General features: G+C 41.2%; 1 pseudogene; it reads right to left on the reverse strand.

Annotated features, from left to right (window-relative positions):
* Nucleotides 1-1104: 1104 nt before the first annotated feature.
* LOC124384313 lies at nt 1105-2765 on the reverse strand (annotated as a pseudogene).
* Nucleotides 2766-14523: the final 11758 nt, after the last annotated feature.

The raw sequence follows: 14523 nt of genomic DNA on the forward strand, positions 1-14523 counted from the left end.
ATCATTTAGAGCCTTTGCTATGTTTCCACACGGACAGTTAATGAGGTGATACCGGAGAAAATGCACCTCTTCAAGTCAAGTCAGGAAGCTTTTATATATAAAATTATAGACATTTTACAGATTTAAATGATGTATTGTTTTTATCTGTACGATCAATAAAGACAGTAATTTAAGTTTGTGTCGCCATTATGAGGGAAAAACCCACAAAACGCCACCCAGAGGGTAAATTGTGAGAATCATGGCGGATTTTGGTGTTTGATTTGAGACTCAGAAATAAAACAAAAGTTTACTGATTAAAAATATTTTTATCTGGAGTTAATTTATTTATTTTATATCTATGTAAAGAAAGGAAAAAATGTCATGCCGTTTAAAATAATTTTAATTTTGACAGCCAAATATATACACACAAAAATTTCACCAAATCAATGGATTAAAACTAAAGTAACGAGTCTGTTTTGAAAATGTAAGAAGTAAAAAAAGTTCAGATATTTGTGTAAAAATGTAATGAGTAAAAGTAAAAAGTTGTCTGAAAAATAAATAGTGGAGTAAAGTACTGATACCGAAAAAATCTACTTAAGTACAGTAATGAAGTATTTGTACTCCGTTACTTCCCACCTCTGACAATAAATGACTAGGTGTTGCCAAACAGGCACTGTATTACACAATCATGTTATAGGTCAATCAATAATATTGCTGTTTTTAACATATTCTGATAAACAGTGGTGATGTGAAAGTAAACTGAGGTATGCACTAAGAAATGCTTCTGAGCATGGCTAAGCTTCATTATTACTTGCCCACTGCATGTATTCTCTTAACAATTAACTACAATTAAAACCATTAAATCACTTTTTTGTTATCTTTTCTTTTACAGATGGAGGTCAATGACAGTGACTGATAATGACAGTGTACTATGTACAGTAGTATTGGGATGTCATAGTGCTGTGCCCCTTTATTGGGCCATCTGCTTCTAAAAAAAGCTCCTGCTTTGCCTAATCTGGTTTAAAATCACCTTTATTATCATAGCATTTTAATTTTTATTGAGAGACAGAAATAAATATGTACATTTCACTTAATAAACAGGAGAATTACATCAACTTCTAAATGTGACACTAAATTATATGACTTTAATTATCACAGAATACAATCATGCAGTGAAAGGGCACAAAAATAAGATGTTCTGTATGACTCATATTGTGAATGGGCTTGAAGAACCCACATGGCCTTGGCCTGACCAGATTCTGTTAAGAGCTGCTTCTTACACATAAATACTTATTGGCATCATCTGATCAATTATGAACAATGACATGAAAAAATGTGTGACTTGACTTCAGATTAAAAACAGGAACTCTAATAAAACAAAGTTTCATATTTTAAACTATTATGTTGTCTCTTAGTTGGTAGCCATGATCTTTTTTGACCCAGTCAGTGTAGCGGCAGACTTCAGCATAAACTCCTGGTAAACCAGGGAGCGCACATCCATCACCCCAGGACACAACACCCTTCAGCTGCCCATTGCACACAACAGGACCACCAGAGTCACCCTGGATAAAAGGTAAAAGCAAGGAGTGAATGCAATATATCATAAACTACAAATGAATAAATCTGGAGTGAAGAAAAATTTGTATTTTATATACAAAAATAGAGCTTTTCAAATGCATTCATTCCTCATGCAGTTCTACTGTGATTTTACCTGGCATGAGTCTTTGCCTCCCTCCAAGTATCCGGCACAAAACATGTTACTACTAATTTTGGAACATTAGGACGCCCTGCATTTTGCCTCTGAGAGTACAGGCACATTCAGGCACTGTAATACGGATGCATAGATAACTGGAAAAGATGTGAAAATACACAATCAACTTCTGTTGCGCTTTTAGCTGAAAGCAGCATTGCTTTACCATTATTGTCTATGTACCAAAAAAGTCAACAAAGTTTTCAGAATCTACTCTAATGTATTTGTTCATCTTAACAGTGCTTCTAATCCTGATCACTTTGTGAATTACTTATGAAGTTCCACTTCTATTTCATGTCACTGTTCCCTTACCTCCAGTGTTGATCTGATTTCCCCATCCAGACACCAGGCACTCTTCACCTGCTGCTACACAAGAAGATGCCAGAGGTATTGGCTGAACATACTGGTTAAAAACTGCAGGCTGGCTCAGTTTGATCAGCATGAAGTCGTTGTCATATGTGCGGTCATTATATTTGGGATGTGTTATGACTTTCTCAGGCCGAATTCTCTGCTCGGTGCCTTCGTCAACAAACACACGGTGTTCTCCCAGGTGAAGCATAAGTTGATTAACCCTTTGGATGAGATTTTTCAAATGTAATAAATGTATTTTTAATGATTATGTTGCATTATTTTGCATAAACATGTTGTGAGATACTCACGGAACGTAGCAGTGAGCAGCAGACACGGCCCATAAGCTGTTAATTAGGGATGCGCCACACCAGCGCCGTCCGTCAATGGTTAGAAAAATCTGCCAGGGCTGAGAGTGAGGTGTACATTCATAACCCCCGATGACCTTATCATCATCACCTCTGCTGTGGTCTAAATCAAAAACATTAAACAGTTATTAACAATATAATATATTGTACAAATCATTATTCCAGTAACTGACACACAAAACAAGATCTACATTATTTCACAACAAGTCTCAAGTGAGTAATAAAACATCTGCTTACATACAGACAACAACAACAAAACAGTTACAATGAGCCTCATTGCCACTGGTACAATTACAACAAGAATGAACAAGTCAGACTACAGGATAACTGTGTCTATATATCTTAATATCTATGTGTGATGTCATGGAGCATTGGCCTCAGAACAGCCAGTAAAAAATGAGCAAAATATTCTTGAACTGAAAGCTGCCAACTGTTCAAACTATTTTATCTTCGAAAACCTGATTATTTTAAGGTGACAGACACAAACTGCTTTATATAGCCTACTCAAATAAATATACCTTGGAAAATCTTGGAAAATCTTTATTCCTACATGAGTCATGCAGGAAACTGTTCAAATAGGAAAATGAATTCACTCAGGCTTATATTTTACCTGTTTATACTCCATTACCCTAAACTAAAGGTACTCTTGATTATTTTAGTCCTTTGAAGGTTTTAGTATTAAGATGGATACATTCCTATGCTGTCTGCTCACAAATGGTGAAAATAGGTGCGAGAGTGTGGGTGGGCACTTCGGGTTGTTTATCCGGGTGCAAAAGAGAGAAAAAAATAACATTGTTTTGGGCAACAATCTTTTCCTTGAAGAGATTATTCTCTTTTGTGCTGTTTCACATGCAATATTAGAAATAGTCTGTTAGCATGTAGATCGCATGCACCAGGCAGAAGAAGTTACTTAGAACAATAAAAGATGCAGATGGAAATGTATTGACTAGTGAGGAGAGTGTGTTAAGAAGGTGGAAGGAGTATTTTGAGCAGCTGATAAATGAGGAAAATGAGAGAGAGAGAAGGGTGGATGGAGATGGTGAAGCAGAAAATAGATAGGATTGGAAGTCAGAGCAGGAAAGGAGCATTTGCGTTTGCATTGAACAAAAAATAATCACTTTTCCACTTTGGTTTAAATGTTTTTCATCACCAAACTGTTCTTGGATGGTTCGGAGAAAGTTGCTTTTTGTGGATGTTTTATACAATTCTTTATTCTGGTTGTGAGTGAGCCCACTCACTTGTGTAAGAAGCAACATCCCGCATGCTTTACTGTTGGCATGACTCAAGACTGATGTGGCGCTCACCTTTACTTCTTCAGACAAGCTATTTTTCCAGATGCCCCAAACAATCGGAAAGGGGGTTCATAAGAGAAAACCACTTTACCCCAGTCCTCAGAAGTCCCTGTACAGTTTTGCAGAATATCAGTCTGTCCTTGATGTTTTTTCCTGGAGAGAAGTGGCTTCTTTGTTGCCATTCTCAACACCAGACCATTCTCCAAAAGTCTTCACTTTGTGTGCAGATGCTCTTGCACCTGCCTGCTGGCATTCCTGAGCAAGCTCTGCACTGGTGGTGCCCTGATCCTGCAGCTGAATCAAGGAGATGTCCTGGAGCTTGCTTGACTTTCTTGGGTGCCCTGAAGCATTCTTCACAACAATTGAACCTCTTTCTTCGAACTTCTTGATGATCCGATAAATGGTTGTTTTAAGTGCAATCTAATCAGCAGCAATATCTTTGCTTGTGAATCCCTTTTTGTGCAATGCAATGATGGCTGCACATGTTTTCTAGCAGGTAACCTGGTTAACAGAGAAAGAACAGTGATTTCAAGCACCACTCTCCTTTTGAAGCTACAAGTATGTTATTCTAACTCAATCAGCATGACATAGTGATCTCCAGCCTTTTCCTTATTACACTTTCACCTGTGTTAACTAGAGAATCACTGACATGATGTCAGCTGGTCTTTTTACGGCAAGGTTGAAATGCAGTTACAATTTTTTAGAGGGGGGGATTAAGTTAATTTTCATGACAAAGAGAGACTTTGAAATTAATTGCAATTCCTCTGATTAATATAACATTGTGTTGAAATTCCTTCATAACATTGTGAAGCATCCCTCACATTTCAGCAACTATTTTATTATATGTTCTCAAGGGGCAATACTACAGAAATGAAACTTGGATATACTTTAGACTAGTCATTGTGCAGCTTGTATAGCAGTACAGATTTACTGTCCTCTAAAAATAACTCAACATACAGCCATTATTGTCTAAATAACTGGCAACAAAAGTGAGTAGACGCTAAGTGAACATGTTAAAACAGAGAGTTCCCAGAGAGTTCATTTTTTGTGTGAGCACCATTGTTATCTAGCACTGCCTTGAACCCCTGGGCATGGAACTCACCAGAGGTGCACAGGTTGTTGTTGGAATTCTCTTCATTCTCTTGCACTCTTCCATAATGACATCACGGAGCTGCTGGATATAAGACACATGGTGCTTCTACACCTTCTGCTTGAGGATCCCCACAGGTGCTAAATAGGGTTCAGGTCTGGAGACATACTTGGCCACTCCACCACCTTCACCTTTAGCTTCCTCAGCATGGCAGTTTGCCCCAGTTTCTGAAGGGAGGGCATGAAGTTCTGTTAAGAATGTCACAGTTCAAGTTTAAGTTCAAGTTTGTTTCTACAGCGCTTTTCACAATGGACATTGTCTTAAACCAGCTTAACAGAACGTTAGAATTATTGAACAAAAAAATGTGTATATAATTGAAATATGTTTATTAATCCCTGATGAGCAAGTCTGGGGTGACTGTGGCAAGGAAAAACTCCCTTAGATGGTATGAGGAAAAAACCTTGAGAGATACCAGACTTAAAGGGGAACCCATCCTCATTTGGGTGATATCAAGAGTATGACTATAAATTAAAAAAAAAAACAAACACTGGATAGTGAGAACTACCATTAATACCAGAGTGTGTGTTCAGCAACATTCAGCAACCAGGAGTCAAGAGTCAAGAGGCTTTTTATTGTCATTTCTACTATACACAGTGGTACACAGTACACAGTAAAAACGAGACAATGTTCCTCCAGAACCATGGTGCTACACTAAACAACAACATAGAGCTACAAAACAACACAAGCTACATAAAGTGCATCGAGTGCAACCTAGTGTAAGACGAAAAACAGTACAGACAGACATTACAAGACAAAATAAGACAAGACAAGACAAGACACAAAACCCAAGATAGCGCCGACCAGTAAACCTACTGTATACTTCGATTATACAGTACTGTGCGAGGAGAACTGTAAACCTATAACTGGGAATAATATAAACAGACACAATGCAGTGCTAAAAAAAACGCTGAAGCAGCAGTCAAGAGGTGCAAAAAACAGCATGTACACAGTGTAATACACTCAAAGGTGCAAAAAACAGCGGTAAACAGTGTAATGCCATCAAGTATAGATAATAATTAATAAATGATGGTGGAATGGATTGAGATGAGTAATGAGTTTGTGTTAAGTTCAGGTTGTACAGTTCAGTAACACACATTTGTGTGTGTGTGTGTGTGTGTGTGTGTGTGTGTGTGTGTGTGTGTGTGTGTGTGAGTTCCATTACAGTCCTGTGTATTGAGGCTGTACTGATGGCTTGCAGGAAAAAACTGTTGCACAGTCTGGATGTGACGGCCCGAATGCTTTGGAACCGTTTTCCTGACGGCAGGAGTGTGAAGAGTTTGTGTGACGTGTGTGTGGGGTCGTCCACAATGCTCTTGGCTTTGCGGATGCAGCGTGTGGAGTAAATGTGAATAATGGATGGAAGAGAGACGCTGATGATCTTCTCAGCTGTCCTCACTATCCTCTGTAGGGTCTTGCGATCCGAGACAGCGCAGTTCCCAAACCAGGCGGTGATGCAGCTGTCCAGGATGCTCTCAATGGTCCCTCTGTAGAACATGGTCAGGATGGGGGGAGGGAGATGGGCTTTCCTCAGCTTTCTCAGGAAGTAGAGACGCTGCTGGGTTTTCTTGGTGATGGAGCTGGTGTTGAGTGACCAGGTGAGGTTGTCCGCCAGATGAACACCAAGGAATTTGGTGCTCTTGACGATCTCCACTAAGGATCCATCGATAATCGGTGGAGAAATATCACACTGTGCTCTCCTGAAGTCCACAACCATCTCTTTGGTTTTGTCAATGTTTAGCGACAGGTTGTTTGCTCCACACCAGGCTGTTAACCGTTGCACCTCCTCTCTGTATGCTGACTCGTCGTTCTTGCTGATTAAACCCACCACGGTCGTGTCATCGGCAAACTTGACGATCAAGCTGTGCATTGCTACACAGTCGTGAGTCAGCAGAGTGAACAGAGGTGGGCTGAGCACACAGCCCTGAGGGGCCCGAGTGCTCAGTGTGGTGGTGCTGAAGATGCTGTTCCTCATCCGAACTGACTGAGGTCTCCTAGTCAGGAAGTCCAGGATCCAGTTGCAGAGAGAGGTGTTCAGGCTCAGTAGGCTCAACTTTTCAATCAGGTGCTGAGGGATGATTGTGTTGAATGCTGATCTGAAGTCAATGAACAGCATTTGTACATATGAGTCCTTGTTGTCCAGGTGGATGAGGGCCAAATGGAGAGTTGTGGAGATGGCATTGCCCGTGGAATGGTTTGGACAATACGCAAACTGTATGAGGTCCAGGAAGGGTGAAAGCTGGCTCTTAATGTGCCTCATGATGAGCCTCTCGAAGCACTTCATCACGATGGGTGTGAGCGTGACGGGACGATAGTCATTGTGGCAGGAGACAGTATACTTCTTCGGCACGGGAACAATGGTCGATGTCTTGAGGCACGTAGGAACAACGTTGCTGCTCAGGGAGATGTTGAAGATGTCTGTAAAGACATCGGCTAGCTGTTCTGCACATTCCCTGAGCACTATGCCAGGAATGTTGCCAGGTCCAGCAGATCTCCATGGGTTAACTCTGCATAGAGTTTACCTCACTTCAGCTGTGGTTAGACAGAGCACCTGGTCATTGGAAGGAGGGTGGTCTTCCTCACCCTCACGTTGTTCTGTACCTCAAACCAGGAATAGAAGTCGTTCAGCGCATCTGGGAGGAAGGCGTCATGGTCACAAGCAGGTGATGTTGTCTTATAGTAGATGGCCTGGATGCCCTGCCACATGCGCCAGGTGTCTCTGCTGTCATGGAAGCGGTCGTGGACTTTCTTTGCGTGTGCGTGCTTCGCCTCTCTGATGGCAGAGTCTATTTGTTTCAGCAGCACACGCACATTTGCAGTCATCCACGACTTCTGGTTGGAGCGTGTAGTGATGGTCTTGGAGATGGTCACGTCATCAGCGCACTTGCTGATGTAGCTGGTCACTGTTGACATGTATTCCTCCAAGTTGATGGAATCGCCATTGATTGCAGCCTCCCTAAACATGTTCCAGTCAGTGCACTCATAACAGTCTTGAAGAGCAGAAGTAGCTCCTGCTGCTGTTTTAGAACCAGTTTAGAGCGTCTGACTAGCGGTCTGTATGCTGGAATTAGCATAACAGAGATGTGGTCTGAGAAGCCGAGATGGGGGGCTCTGCACGAAATGCGCCGGGGATGTTTGTGTAAACAAGATCCAGCGTGTTCGCTCCTCTTGTTGCAAAGTCCACATGCTCATGGAGTTCATAGAGCACAGTCCTGAGATTCACATAGATGAAATCTCCGATAATAAACAATCTGTCAGGGTAAGCATTCTGCAGGTCGCTAATAGCGCCGTAGAGTACACAGAGGCGCTACTGAGCAACTCATAAAATAGTTCATCAGCTGAGATCATCATAGATCCAACACCAACTCCTTTATGCCAGAGTCTTTGAATGTTCAAAAAGGTCTAATGTCTAAAATCTACAGTGTGATCCAAAGGGCACTCGTACGTCTCTAGATGGTTCAGGATAATTGCGGGGTCGGCATTTACTCTTTGAAGGGCCATAATGTTGATGAGGTGGGACAAAGCTGGAGCTAGCCCAATCTCAGGATGCCTCTGGATGGGTAGAGAAAGAAAACAGAGGATAGGAATTAGCGTAGCTGCTGTTTATAAGATTAAAAAGCACAAGTTGATAATGTGTTTAATCAGATGTACTGGAGCACAAGGTTATGATATGTGAGATGTGTTCATTGTAGGACTAGGTAAAATGGTACATCTTTAATCTACACTTAAACTGGGAGAGTGTGTCCGAGCCCCGAACACTGTCAAGAAGGCTATTCCAAACTTAAGGAGCTAAATGTGAGAAGGCAATACTGTCTTTAGTGGACTTTGCTATTCTAGAAACCACTAAAAGCCCAGAGTTTTGAGACCTTGACTAGTGTGATGGATGGTAGCGTGTAAGAAGACTGGATAGATGCATGGGAGCTAAACTATTTAGGGCTTTGTAAGGAAGCAGCATTAGTTTGTAGTCAAAACTAAACAGGTAGCTTGTGTAGGGATGATAAAATTGGGGTTATATGATTATATTTTTTCGACCTTGTGAGAACTTTGACTGCTGTATTCTGGACCAACTGTAGCTTGTTTATTAATGATGCAGGACAACCACCTAGTATTGGATTACAATATAACAGTCATGAATGCATGGACGAGCTTCTCTGCATTATATACAGTATAGATAACATGTTTCTTAGCTTAGCAATATTTCTAAGGTGGAAGAAGGTTGTTTTTGTAATATGGGTGATATGAGTTTTAAAAGACAAGTTGCTGTCTATTAGTACTATGTCTTTACTGTTAAACTAGTAGTTACAGTACATACTTCTAAATGTAAGTGGAATTGACAGAACTTCTGTGTACTGGTTTTCGTTCCGACGAGCAATATTTCTGTCTTATTAGAGTTTAACAATAGAAAGTTATTTGTTATCCAATCTTTTAATTCTTTAACACACTCAGTTAACCTGGCCAATTTGTCTAGTTTTAATGAGATATATAGCTGGGTATCATTAGCATAACAATGGAAGCTAATCTCATGCTTTCTAATAATATTTCCCAAGGGAAGCATGTATATTGTAAAAAAGCAGACGTCCTAGAACTGAACCTTGTGGCACCTTGTATTTTACTTACATTAGCCTGGATAGTTCTCCATTTAAATCTACAAAATGGTAATGATCAGACAGGTATGATTTAAATTAACTTTATGCTTGTCAGGTCAGGTCATTTGTAATTTTAACTATTGCAGTTTCTGTGCTATGATGGTCCTGAAACCTGACGGAAACTGTTCAAAGATCTTGTTTTCTTGTAAGAAGAATACAAACCCCTCTGTCCTCTACATCTGACTCTTTTAACCCAACTACATGCATGTCTTCAACACATCCGTAAACCGCATCTTTGGCCTTCCTCTTTTCCTCCTTCCTGGTGGCTCCATCTCAAAACGACCTACATGCTCTGTCCCTCTAATAAACTAATTTCTAATCCTGTCCATCCTCGTAACTCCCAACGAAAACCTCAACATTTTCAGCTCTGCTACCTCCAGCTACACCTCCTGTCTTTTACTCAATGCCACTGTCTCTGAACCATACAACATCGCAGTTCTCATCACAGTCCTATAAACATTCCCTTTCACTCTTGCAGATACTCTTCTATCACAAATCACTCTTGCCATTCATTTCCACCCACTTCACCCTGCCTGCACTCTTTTCTTCAATTCAATTCATTTTTATTTGTATAGCGCTTTTAACAATGAACATTGTCTCAAAGCAGCTTTACACAGATAATGTGGTGAAAGTAAATAAAAGTGAATATGTTCATCATAAGTAAGTTTGTCCCTGATGAGCGAGCCAGTGGCGAATGTGGCAAGGAAAAACTCCCCGAGATGGCATAAGGAAGAAACCTTGAGAGGAACCAGATTCAAGAGGGAACCCATCCTCATCTGGGTTGCACCGGGTTTCTTCACTTCTCTAACACACTCTCCCTTACATTGCACTGTTGACCCCAGGTAACTGAACTCCCCCACCTTCTCCACCTCTACTCCCTGCAACCGCACCACTTAACTGCCCTCCCTCCCATTCACACATGTACTCTGTCTTATTCCTACTGACTCATTCCCCTTCTCTCCAACGCATACCTCCACCCCTACAGGCTCTTCTTAACCTGCTCTCTACTCTCACCACAAATCACAATATCATCTTCAAACATCATAGTACATGGAGACGCCTGTCTGACCTCCTCCGTCAACCTGTCAGTTACCAACAGAGGTGGGAAGTAACGGAGTACAAATACTTCGTTACTGTACTTAAGTAGATTTTTTTGGTATCAGTACTTTACTCCACTATTTATTTTTCAGACAACCTTTTACTTTTACTCATTACATTTTTACACAAATATCTGTACTTTTTACTTCTTACATTTTCAAAACCGGCTCGTTACTTTAGTTTTAATCCATTGATTTGGTGAAATATTTTTTTTATTTTCACTGTGCGCCGATTTCAGTCGAACAACCGATTTCCTGTTACTGCGTGTCTTTTTCAATCCACTGGTGTATAAAGTCCTGACTCTCACTCACCACAGATGTAGACTAGTTTACGGAGCTAAGAATCAGCAGGCAGAAGGCAGTAAGAAGTTTGGGGTTAATGTGGATGAGACAGAGGGAGTCAGTGATGTAAACATGACTGAGAACAGACACATTCCTGATCATCATCATCTTTTCTCTGCTTGTGTTCTATATGTGGATCTTCAGCCTGGATACATTCGTTAGGTAACAACATTTTAAATTCGTTTTGTATTAATATATATATTGTGTTGGAGATGTGGTTCTTGTACCTGAGTCACTTCTCATAGACTTCGAGTTACTGAGAGAATGAACAGGAAGGAGAGGTTTTGACCCTCTACCATCATGATCTAAGAGAAAACAGTGGTCTCTTAACTATAGAAAAACCAAGAGTCCAATAAGCAAAGCCTTGCTTGCCAACCCTCTGGTAGTGTAGTGGTTAGTAATGCGGCCTCTGCTATCTGACTCACCTGATTCAATTCCTACCCCTTAGCTATCCTTTAAATTGTTTAAAAAGTTTTATAAAAGAACCAAAAAAGGTCCTAAAAATCAGGCTTGTGCAAGAAATCCTGTGGCTCAATTGGAAGAGCTTTGCCTCTCAGTTGAGAGGTTGCTGGTTCAAACCCTGGCCAGGGCTCAAAGCTAAGAGTGTGGAAGGTGTGGAAGAAAAGGAATGTTGGATATTGACGGTTTTAGAGGGCGTGTCCTGAACCAGGGTGGCAATATCCAGGCATCTCTCCCCATGGCATCTGAGAAGCTGAAAACAGGGGGTTATGAAGCAGAAATGTCCAAAAAAGTATCAACTTAATTTCCTGGCAGAAATTTATTTAATAATTTTTTCCCCTCTTCTCTCCTCCCCCTAAATGCAAAACTTCCACCTGACTTTTTTCTGAGGCTTTAACCCAGCAGGTCTTCACAGCATTTTTCACAGTCACCCACTTCATTGCTCACCACACACTAATTTCCACACAACTTACCCAGTGTGGGGAGAAACCAGATTTGAACCAGCAACCACTGAGCTCAGAAGCAAGGCTTTTACCACAAAGCGATCAAGTCCCACAGACACCCTTCTGTTTTGGGGGGGTTTATCCTTCGTTTCATGCTTTAAAGCAAGAAATTCAGACCAGAAAGAAACACAGAAAGCAGGATTCAAACCATGAACCCCACCAACAGCCAGTCTAAATACCAGTTTTAACCCACTGAACCATCAGGAAGGACAGGCTGTGGCAATTGTTAGAGCAGGTCTATCTTTTCTTTCAAACCATCAACACAAGAATATAATGCTAAAGAGAGACTTATGAAGCAAACCCATATCATGGCTAGTAGGGACAATGCAGGATTTGAACCCTGATTCACACCATTAGCGAGGCACCAGCATTAACCCACTGAACTATCAGGACAAGCTGGGAAGCTTGTTTAGAGCAGGTCTATCTTTCTTTTCAACCCATTAAAAACAAAAATATATCGCTAAAGAAAAATGTAGGAAGTGAATCCTGATCGTGACTGGCAGGCAGAAAGCAGGATTTGAACCCTGAACCCCACCTGATTTAACCCACTGGACCATCAGAGAAGTATTAGATAGCTAGATCATATTAAATAGCTAGATAGCTATCTAATATGCTGTGAGGTCCAGTTAACAGCTAAAACAGGAAGCAGTAATAACTACTTTTTACTTAAGTACATGTCTGAGCCAAAACTTCTTTACTTTCACTTGAGTAAAAAAGTATAATCAGTACTTCAACTTTTACCCGAGTATTTTAAAACATGAGGATCTGTACTTCTACTTAAGTAAAGGATGTGTGTACATTTGCCACCTCTGGTTACCAATGCAAACAGGAAAAGGCTCAGAGACGATCCTTGATGCAGTCCAACCTCCACCTTGAACCAGTCTGTCATTTCTACTGCACACTTCACTGCTGTCACACTGTCCTCATACATGTCCTGCACCACCCTCACATACTTCTCTGACACACCAGACTTCCTCATACAATACCACAACTCCTTTCTCGGCACCCTGTCGTACACTTTCTCTAAATCCACAAACACACAATGCAACTTCTTCTAAAATTTTCTTCACTTCTCCATCAGATACATAATCAACGTTTTGTTGCTTCTGCTAAACGAATAACATGACCAGATGTGGAGTTCTTATCGTCAACCGTTTTTATGTTCTCGCAGTATGGTAATATGTATCTTGTTGCCATTAGTACGTATAGCAATTTTGTTGTATGCTTCTAGAATAACCTTTTTGTATGCTTCTGTTGACCATACCCTGAACTATCCTTTTGTGGCATGTGTTACTTTGCTCGTACACACGCAGCCCACCCCCTTTCTCTCCTTCAGTTTGGAAGTATATCTTCATGTGTGAGACTATAAACTTTAAAACTTCTCTCTGAAAGCTGACTTGTGTGTTTCATTGAGACTTCCCCATGCACGTAGGAGAGCAAAGATCGAGAGGAAAGGCTGAATTCGGGGGGACAGAAGGCAATCCTGCCCAAGCGGCAGAGGATAAAACATTTCCTTACAATTCTCAAAGCAAATAATGCATCTGTAGTGCTCTTCCTCAGCATTAAACCATACAGTTGCTCACAGATGGTCACCTCTTCTCTCAGCCTGGCTTCCACTACTCTTTCCCATAACTTCTTGGTGTTACTGATTCCCCTGTAGTTACTGCAGTTCTGCACATCTCCCTTATTCTTAAAGATCGGTACCAGCACACTCCTTCTCCATTCCTCAGGCATCTTCTCACCTTCCAAAATCCTGGTAAACAATCTTGATAAAAACTCCACTGCCATCTCTCCTAAACATCTCCATGCTTCTACCGGTATGTCATCTGGTCCAACCAACTTTCCACTCTTCATCCTCCGAATAGCTGCTCTCACTTCCTCCTTACTAATCCTATCCACTTCCTGCTTCACCATCTCCACACCATCCAACCTTCTCTCTTTCTAATTTTCCTTGTTCATCAGCTGCTCAAAATTCTCCCTCCATCTTCTCACCACACTCTCTTCACTAGTCAACACATTTCCATCTCCATCCTTTATTGCTCTAACTTGCAGCACATCCTTCCCAGCTCGGTCTCTCTGCCTGGCCAATCGGTACAAATCCTTTTCTCCTTATTTAGTGTCCAACCTCTCATACAGCTCCTCATATGCCTTTTCCTTGGCTTTCGCCACATCCCTCTTTACCTCCTGCCACATCTCCTTGTACTTCTGCCTGCTTTTCTCATCACTCTGTCAATCCCAATTCTGTTTCACCAACCTCTTTCTCCTTATGCTGTCCTGCACTTCCTCATTCCACCACCACGTCTCTTTGTCTTCCTTTCTATTTCCAGATGTCACACCAAGTACCTTCCTAGCTGTCTCCCTTACCACTTCTGCAGTAGTTTCCCAATCATCCAGCACCTCTTCAACACCACCGAGCCCCTGTCTGACCTCTTCCCTGAATCTCACACTACAGTCTTCCTCCTTCAGTTTCCACCATCTTATTCTTCTGTCAGTCCTCACTCTCCTCCTTTTCTTCTTCACCTCCTTCATCTGATGCTGTCTAGTTACACTGTCCCCTGCCAACACCTTACAGTCTCCAATCTCCTTAAGGTT

Source organism: Silurus meridionalis, chromosome 4, assembly GCF_014805685.1.
Source record: "Silurus meridionalis isolate SWU-2019-XX chromosome 4, ASM1480568v1, whole genome shotgun sequence".
NCBI classification, from domain to species: domain Eukaryota; kingdom Metazoa; phylum Chordata; class Actinopteri; order Siluriformes; family Siluridae; genus Silurus; species Silurus meridionalis.